Source organism: Oncorhynchus nerka, linkage group LG12 (assembly GCF_034236695.1).
Source record: "Oncorhynchus nerka isolate Pitt River linkage group LG12, Oner_Uvic_2.0, whole genome shotgun sequence".
NCBI classification, from domain to species: domain Eukaryota; kingdom Metazoa; phylum Chordata; class Actinopteri; order Salmoniformes; family Salmonidae; genus Oncorhynchus; species Oncorhynchus nerka.
The window spans coordinates 47360639-47369765 of NC_088407.1; positions in this window are offsets into that span (position 1 = coordinate 47360639).

Consider the following 9127-nt stretch of genomic DNA (forward strand, 5'->3'; position numbering starts at 1 on the left):
GACACAAGTTTACATGTGTACATGTATCTCCATTCAGGTCTGTGATCCTCAGCACCTTGGGAATAGCTAATTGAGTTGATGAAGGTTGGAAGATTGGCTGAGGAAGATGACTGACAAAGTGTCTCTTTGTCATGAGGGCCCATGTGTGTGTGTGTGTCTGTCTGTGTGTGTGTCTGTGTGCATGCGTGCATGTCTGTGTGTGTGCGAGTGCCAGTATGTACCGCTATGGAACTTAAAACTTCTTCAGGCTAGGGTTTATTTTTCTCCACTTCCTGTCTGACTGACGTGCCCAAAGTAAACTGCCTGTTACTCAGAAGCCAGGATATGCATATAATTGGTACCATTGGATAGAAAACACTTTGAAGTTTGTAGAAATGTTAAAGTAACATATGAGCCTATAACACAATAGATATGGTAGGAAAAAATCCAAAGAAAAACCAACCAGATAGTTATTTTTTTGAGAGAGTCCATGCTCTTAAATTGGAAAGTATATCCAAATGCAGCTCCCAGATTGCAATTCCTATGACTTCCACTAGACGTCAACACTCTTTATTCAAGGTTTCAGGCTTGTTTCTTCCAAAACCAGAGTTTTAGTATTAGGACTCAGAGATGGAAATCAGTCTGTGCGTGCGATAAAGAGGATGCGCACCTGCTAATATCGTTTTCCGATTGAACATACTTCTTTCCGTATGAAATATTATAGTTTAAATACATTTTAGGGTACCTGAGAATTGAATAGAAATGTATTTTGACTTGTTTTAACAAAGTTTAGCGGTAGCTTTTTGGATTCCTTTCTCTGCATGGATTACTCAAATCGATGGTTCCAACTTAACTGACTTTTTGGGATATAAAGAAGGATTTTATCTAACAAAACGACACTACATGTTGTAGCTGGAACCCTTTGGATTGCAAATCAGAGGAAGATTTTCAAAAAGTAAGTGAATATTTAATCGCTATTTGTGATTTTATGAAGCATGTGCCGGTGGAAAAATATTTTGGTGGGCCACCGTCCTCAAACAATCACATGGCATGCTTTCACTGTAAAGCCTATTGTAAATCGGACAGTGCAGTTAGATTAACAAGAATGTAAGCTTTTAACCGACATAAGACACCTGTATGTACCTAAATGTTTTAATATCCATATTTTTTATGATTATTTATTTGAATTGCATTCTCACCGGAATTTCACCGGACGTTGTCGACAGCGGGACGGCTCGCCCTAATTAATGAGGCCCTGTGATGAATGTTGTGCCAGACACACGTCAACTCCAAACCCTCTTTTTCCCCAGAGACCCTGGCTTCCTCATAGGTAGCAGTCCCACTATTTGGACAGTCCCATATAGATGATCTACAGATGGTCATGCTATCAACAAACTATCTGTTGATAAGCAACTACTTGCTAAGGTTTCATTTAGAGTTAGGTTTAGAGTAGGGTTTAGGGTAAGGGTTAGGGTTAGTGGATAGTTAGTTGAAATGTTGTTCACAGTTATTGAACATCTACTGAACATCTACAAACAATCTACAAACCATCTACTTGGGACAATCTGAATAAAGCATTACCAGCATCGCTCCCTTAATTGCAACCCTCTCTTACATTCCTCTACCCAGCTTTGTTGTTCTGAACTCCACCGTCTACCTCTGTATACTGTACTTCCTCTCTTTCTTCCTCATTTGACATGCGTCAACTAATGGTGATTGTTTGCAAGTGCTACCTGTTGGAGTAGGGTGGGGTTTTGGCTTTAAATGCCCAGTGTTTAGTTAATTTATTTGATCCGTGTACAGGTTGGAGTGCTCTAAAGGCAAAAGCCCGCCCCACTCCAACAGGTAGCACCTGCAAACAATCACCATTCGTTGACGCATGTCAAACCAGGAAGAGCAGCTGCTGCATGTGCAACAGCTAATGGGGACCATAATAAACTAAACTAAACAAGGTATTCTGCTCCCTGTAAAGTGGGGCTCTCTAAGTAAAGGCAGAGAAGAGGAGCGTTGACCTGACTGTGAGGCTGAGACAGGGACACACACGGCAGGTAGCAACCGAGCAACACTCTGACACTGAAACTCAGCGCACAGTCATCCATCACCACGGCAACGCTGCCTGTCGGAGCCCGCAGCCTGGAGACTTCAGGGCGGGTGCAGATGGGAGGGGGGAGGCGGGCCCTAATGTTCCAGCGGCATGGCCGGAACCACAGTAAGACAGGGGCAGGAGGTACAGTATGTGCACTGACACACATTGAATATATTGTTTTAAACAACTCAGGTATTTCAGCAGTACATTTTACTACTATAATTCCAAATGGTAGCACATAGTGAATCTTTCCAAGTTGTCCTATTTAAGCAGATGGAGAATGATGATGTGGTATTTATAGCCACATCGATATATATATATATCATTTGGGTGTACCAATAAATGTATGTCAAATTGATACATTTCTGAGGTAAAAATATTGAAATGTAGTGTTCAGCAGTTTTCAAACTATACACGTTACAGTAACTAGGCACTACATAATTTTGTTTCAGTATTTAGCAGTTTTGAGCAGGTTGTTTATTTTATAGTTATTTTTATTCTAACAAATTACAAGAAAATCATGCGAAAAGTAAAGTGAATATTGCATGTTAAAAGCAAATACTTAGATTGTATATGTATCCAAATTGAAAGAGTGAACAAGGTACTTTTTTAATTTGTTTGTTGAACTTATATGAGTCATTTTGATGATGTGTTTAGATTTTTGTCCTTAAGAGTTGTGAAAATGTACCACATACAGTTGAAGTCGGAAGTTTACATACAGTTAGGTTGGAGTCATTAAAACTTTCAACCACCCCACAAATTTCTTGTTAACAAACTATAGTTTTGGCAAGTCGGTTAGGACATCTACTTTGTGCATGACACAAATCATTTTTCCAACAATTGTTTTCAGACAGATTATTTCACTTATAATTCACTGTATCACAAATCCAGTGGGTCAGAAGTTTACATAGGCTAAGTTGCCTGTGCCTTTAAACAGCTTGGAAAATTCCAGAAAATTAGGTAATGGCTTTAGAAGCTTCTGATAGGCTAATTGGCATAATTTGAGTCAATTGGAGGTGTACCTGTGGATGTATTTCAAGGCCTCCCTTCAAAACGCAGTGCCTCTTTGCTTGACATCATGAGAATATCAAAATAAATCAGCCATAACCTCAGAAAAAAATTGTAGACCTCCATAAGTCTGGTTCATCCTTGGGAGCCATTTCCAAACACCTGTAGGTACCACGTTCATCTGTACAAACAATAGTACGCAAGTATAATCACCATGGGACCACGCAGCCGTCATACCGCTCAGGAAGGAGACGCTGAGATGTCTCCTAGAGATGAACGTACTTTTGTGCGAAAGTGCAAATCAATCCCAGAACAACAGCAAAGGACCTTGTGAAGATGCTGGAGGAAACAGTTACAAAAGTATCTATATCCACAGTAAAACGAGTCCTATATCGACATAACCTGAAAGGCCGCTCAGCAAGGAAGAAGCCACTGCTCCAAAACCACCATAAAAAAGCCAGAATACAGTTTGCAACTGCACATGGGGACAAAGATTGTACTTTTTGGAGAAATGTCCTCTGGTCTGATGAAACGAAAATAGAACTGTTTGGCCATAATGACCATCGTTGTGTTTGGAGGAAGAATGGGGACGCTTGCAAGCCGAAGAACACCATTCTAACAGTGAAGCACGGGGGTGGCAGCATCATTTTGTGAGGGTGCTTTGCTGCAGGAGGGACTGGTGCCCTTCACAAAATAGATGGCGTCATGAGGAGGGAAATTTACGTGGATAAATTGAAGCAACATCTCAAGACATCAGTCAGGAAGTTAGAGCTTGGTCGCAAATGGGTCTTCCAAATGGACAACGACCCCAAGCTTACTTCCAAAGTTGTGGCAAAATGGCTTAAGGACAACAAAGTCAACGTATTGGAGTGGCCATCACAAAGCCCTGACCTCAATCCATTAGAAAATGTGTGGGCAGAACTGAAAAAGCTTTTGCGAGCAAGGAGGCCTACAAACCTTACTCAGTTATACCAGCTCTGTCAGGAGGAATGGGCCAAAATTCGCACAAGTTATTGGGGGACGCTTGTGGAAGGCTACCTGAAACTTTTGACCCAAGTTAAACCATTTAAAGGCAATGCTACAAAATACTAATTGAGTGTATGTAAACTTCTGACCCACTGGGAATGTGATGAAAGAAATAAAAGCTGAAATAAACCATTCTCTCTACTATTATTCTGACATTTCACATTCTTAAAATAAAGTGGCTATCCTAACTGACCTAAGACAGTGAATTGTTACTACGATTAAGTATCAGGAATTGTGAAAAAATTTAGTTTAAATGTAGTTGGCTAAGGTGTATGTAAACTTCCGACTTCAACTGTAAGTCCGGGTCGCGGGGGAATTGCAGTCGAGTCGCAAAGAAAAATAAGAATGGTTACCAAAAATTAGGAGTACAGATAATTTTATGGGATAATACAAATGTTTTTGAGTAAATGTATGTATTTGTTGTCTTCATTTTGATAAGAGAGATGACAATGCAATGATTTTAAGGTTATTTGTTGATGTGATTTTATAGTTTTGTCATTATATTTGGTGTGGGGTGGGGTTACCAGCATTTATAGCCCAATAAATATGTGTGTGTGTGTGTGTGTGTGTGTGTGTGTCTCTTTTTTTTTTGTATGTCTCACAAATATTCATCAGCGTTTTCAAGTCATATGTTAGTGTGAGCATATTTATGTGTTTCCTTTTGAAGATGCTGTTTGGTGGAGGACAACTGATAAACATCAAATCAGACAAAACACAGTCTGAGACTTTGAGCGGTAGTTTGATAGAGTTGCTCATATTTTGATAGCATGAAAATACTTCAAACTGTCATCAAGCTTATTAAAATCAACAGTAATTGTTTGTCTAACACCCTTGGATAAGTTGCGAGCCTCGTTCCAGACTCATTTGAATCCAAATGACAATTAAACCTGATGATCTCATCGACGGTGTCGTCAGCAGATTAGGGAACACAAACCAATCATAGTCGGAATAAGAAAACGATGATAATGATATTATAATATTATTCATTTTAATCTTGATTGTTTACGATCTTTTGGCCAAAACCACTGAGGGATTTTGGCTAGTCATAAAACCCCAAACGCCATTGAAACCAAACCATCCAGCTTGGTAAATGTTTTTGCAGTCTGGTAGGCCTACAAACTGTACAGTTTGTGATTAGCTTTTCCCCCAAGAGTTGAAAAAGTACCACGAGTGAAAAAGTACCATGAGTTTCAACTAACTGGAGTCTGTTCTTGGGCTCTGGGACACTTGAGTGTTGGCCTCGATGGAATTTGATGAAGCAAATGGTTTATTAGATCTTGAGCTCTGGGGTTTACCAAAAAAATGTCATTTTTCCCCTAAGGCTTACATGACAATGATCAGAATAGGAAACTGTACACAGTACAGTCAAATGAGTGAACTTTTTCATGAACACATTTACCAATCAAACCAAAATGTATTTCCAAGGGCAATCACAACACCAATCAGAATGTGGAACTGTAAAGTAGATGTATTTCCAAAGGCATATGCACAACCAATAAGAATTGGAAACTGTACACAAAATATTGCACAAATGTTTTCAGGAATACATAAACAGCCCGAACAGTCAGTCTCTTTGTGTCTTCAATTCCTGAAACGATACAATTACAGTATGGTTGGTGCACTGAACACTAGGGATGGGCATTTGAAATTATTTGATCAGTGACAGTTCTTGTGGAACCTCAGTTCTGTGCACGCCTGTAATTGCTATTTGATGTTGAGGAAGTAGCATACCATTGTCAGTGCTGACTGGAGGGCTAAATGAGCGAGCTCAATGCACTGTCATAAAAAACTACATTGCATAGGGGTACTGTGATGCACATTCAAGATAATTTGTATATATTAAACATAATTTCTTGGCATATACTTCTCCCTTTATTTCTAAATGTATTTGGCTGGTATTTTAGGAGTCTCTGTGTGTGTGTAAAATGGACGATAAAGTTGCCTTCTTTTAAACAGGTTTGGTGGTGAGATTGTATTTCTGACTGTAATTGTAACTATGTTCGTCTGAGGAAGAAGGAGTAGACCAAAGCGCAGCACGTGTTCATATTTCCTTTAATTAACTGAACATTAAATATAAAAGAACAAGAGAATAAATGAAAACCGAAACAGTCCCGTATGGTGCAAACACTGAAACGGAAAACAACTACCCACAACAAATTGGATGCAGTCTATCATTTACATTTACATTTAAGTCATTTAGCAGACGCTCTTATCTATCACAGTGCAATCCGTTTTGTCACCAAAGCCCCATATACTACCCACCATTGCGACCTGTATGCTCTCGTTGGCTGGCCCTCGCTTCATACTCGTCGCCAAACCCACTGGCTCCATGTCATCTACAAGACCCTGCTAGGTAAAGTCCCCCCTTATCTCAGCTCGCTGGTCACCATAGCATCTCCCACCTGTAGCACACGCTCCAGCAGGTATATCTCTCTAGTCACCCCCAAAACCAATTCTTTCTTTGGCCGCCTCTCCTTCCAGTTCTCTGCTGCCAATGACTGGAACGAACTACAAAAATCTCTGAAACTGGAAACACTTATCTCCCTCACTAGCTTTAAGCACCAACTGTCAGAGCAGCTCACAGATTACTGCACCTGTACATAGCCCACCTATAATTTAGCCCAAACAACTACCTCTTTCCCAACTGTATTTTATTTATTTATTTATTTTGCTCCTTTGCACCCCATTATTTTTATTTCTACTTTGCACATTCTTCCATTGCAAAACTACCATTCCAGTGTTTTACTTGCTATATTGTATTTACTTTGCCACCATGGCCTTTTTTGCCTTTACCTCCCTTCTCACCTCATTTGCTCACATTGTATATAGACTTGTTTATATTGTATTATTGACTGTATGTTTGTTTTACTCCATGTGTAACTCTGTGTCGTTGTATCTGTCGAACTGCTTTGCTTTATCTTGGCCAGGTCGCAATTGTAAATGAGAACTTGTTCTCAACTTGCCTACCTGGTTAAATAAAGGTGAAATAAAAATAAAATAAAAAATAAACAACCCATAGTGGGAAAACAGGCCTAAGTATGGTTCTCAATCAGAGACAACGATTGACAGCTGCCTCTGATTGGGAACCATACCAGACCAAACACCTAGAAATATAACACACAGAACCAAAACATAGAATGCCCAGCCCAACTCACGCCCTGACCAAACTAAAATAGAGACATAAAAAAGGAACTAAGGTCAGGACGTTACAGTAATAAAGCCCTTTTGTGCTGTAAAACTAATTCTGATTGGGTGGACCTGGCTCCCCAGTGTGTGCACCCCTACCAAGTCATGTGAAATCCACAGATTAGGGCCTAATTCGTTTATTTCAATTGACTGATTTCCTTATATGAACTGTAACTCAGTAAAATCTTTGAAATTGTTGCATGTTGCGTTTATATTTTTGTTCAGTATATACATTTTTATTTTTTTGACCTTTTATTTAACTAGGCAAGTCAGTTAAAAACAAATTCTTATTTACAATTCCTTAGACTGCTGCGCCACTCGGGAGCCCGAGTGCACTGGGTATACTAAAACATCAAACTTTGCAATGAAAGGTTCTGTACGTACACTGAGTCTACAAAACATTAAGGACACCTGCTCTTTCCATGACATAGACTGACAAGGTGAATCCAGCTGAAAGCTATGATCACTTATGGCACTTCAGACATGGCTTGTGAATGGGCAAGACAAAATATTTAAGTGCCTTTGAACAGGGAATGGTAGTAGGTGCCAGGCGCAGCGGTTTGAGTATGTCAAGAACTGCAACGCTGCTAGGTTTTTCACGCTCAACAGTTTCCGTGTATATAAAGAATGGTCCACCACCCAAAGGACATCCAGCCAACTTGACACAACTGTGTGAAGTATTGGAGTCAACATGGGTCAGCATCCATGTGGAATGCTTTCAACACCTTGTAGAGTCTATGCCCAATGAATTGAGGCTGTTCTGAGGGCAAAGGGGGAGGGTGCAACTCAAAGGAAGGTGTTGCTAATGTTTGGTATACCCAGTGCCTTCGGAAATGATTCAGAACCCTTGATTTTTTTCCCACATCTTGTTAATTTACAGTGTTGGAATCGGCTAAACTTTGAACATTGAGATATTAAATAAATGATAGAGAAGAAGAATCCTTGAATAGGAAGAATGGAAGAGAATGGGTTTTGTGTCAGAAGTTAAGGGTTCTCTGTAAAAAGCCAGAAGGCTTTGGAATGTGTTTGATGGAGGAGAGGAGAGCGATGTGTTGATATAGGGATTATCTGTGGATTAGGTGAAGGAGGCGTTGAGGTCAGGAGGTGAGGGGTGAGGTCAATTCCCCTTAAGGGAGTAATCAGGGTTAGTATCTGGTTACCTTCTTTCTCTTGGGCAGAAACAAAGGATTGGAGAGAGGAAGTGTCTTAAGTAGGATGTATATAACCAATAGAGAGAAATGTTTTGCTGTCTGATTACAGCTGTACAGAACCTTTGGGAAGAATTCAACTTGGTTAAAGCTTCTCTAGTGTCCGTGAGTTATTTACTCTAAAAAATAAGAACCTAACAGCAGCCTTATTCTAAAATTGATTAAATAGTTTTCCCCCTCATCAATCTACACACAATACCCCATAATACTCCATAATGAAAAAGCAAAAACCTTTTTATATATATATATATATATATATATATATATATATATATATATATATTTGCTAATTTAACATTTTTATGAGATATCACATTTAAATAAGTATTCACAGCCTTTACTCAGTACTTTGAAGCACCTTTGGCAGCGATTACAGCCTCGAGTCTTCCAGGGTATGACGCTACAAGCTTGGGACACTTGTATTTGGGGTGTTTTTCCCATTCTTCTCTGCAGATCCTCTCAAGTTCTGTCAGGTTGATGGGGAGCATTGCTGCACAGCTATTTTCAGGCCTCTTCAGAGATGTTAGATCGGGTTCAAGTCCGTGTTCTGGCTAGGCCACTCGAGACTTGTCCCGAAGCCACTCCTATGTTGTCTTGGCTGTGTGCTTAGGGTCATTGTCCTGTTGGAAAGTGA